Raw genomic sequence first — 872 nt, forward strand, 5'->3', positions numbered from 1 at the left:
GTGTAGACTAGGTATATAATAGTCTCTTTGGAGAAGCTCCGTCAATTTTGTGCTACCAAGGTGAGTACTTCGGTGTATTTGTTCAATTAATTGTCGCCCCAAACATTTAGGGACCAGGATCCTATTATCCGGAAGGGTTTTCTAACCCCCCGTAATAGTGTTAGCCTCCAAAGTCTTTCCCAACTCAATTTCTTCCTTTGTATAAGTTGGTGAAGATGGCAGAAGTCGTTTAGGCAGAACAGGCAGAATGTGAAGAGGCCCCACTGGTTTTCTGGCGACTTCCTTAGCTGCGGCGTCGGCAAACGCATTTCCTTTTGCCATTGGGGAGTCATCGATCTGGTGCCCCCAGCAATGGATGATAGCCAACCTTTTTGGTAGCCATATAGCTTCCAGTAGAGCCAAGATTTCAGATTTGTTCTTTATTTCCTTTCCTCCTGAAGTTAGGAGGCCCCGTTTCTGGTAAAGTGCCCCATGAACATGAGCAGTAGCAAAAGCATATCTACTATCAGTATAAATGTTAACTACTTTGTCCTTTCCCCACCTTAGGGCCTGGGTCAAAGCAATAAGTTCTGCTTTCTGAGCTGAAATTTCTCGATTCAAAGCTTGTGCCCAGATAACCCGATTCCTGGTAACCACCGCAGCCCCTGCACACCTAGTCCCTTCATCCACGTACCTGCTCCCGTCTGTGTATAGCTCCTCATCAGGATCTGGCCAGGGTCGGTCAGTGAGGTCAGCCCGTAAATTCGTCAGGGACTCCAATATCTCATGACAGTCATGTAATGGTTCTGAAAGTTTGTCATCGGGAAGCAAAGTGGCAGGATTGAGAGAGGCTGTCTTCAGGAAGCGAATTCTAGGAGGGTCCAATAATAACA

Source organism: Propithecus coquereli, unplaced genomic scaffold (genome assembly GCF_000956105.1).
Source record: "Propithecus coquereli isolate 6110/MARCELLA unplaced genomic scaffold, Pcoq_1.0 Scaffold120, whole genome shotgun sequence".
NCBI classification, from domain to species: Eukaryota; Metazoa; Chordata; class Mammalia; order Primates; family Indriidae; genus Propithecus; species Propithecus coquereli.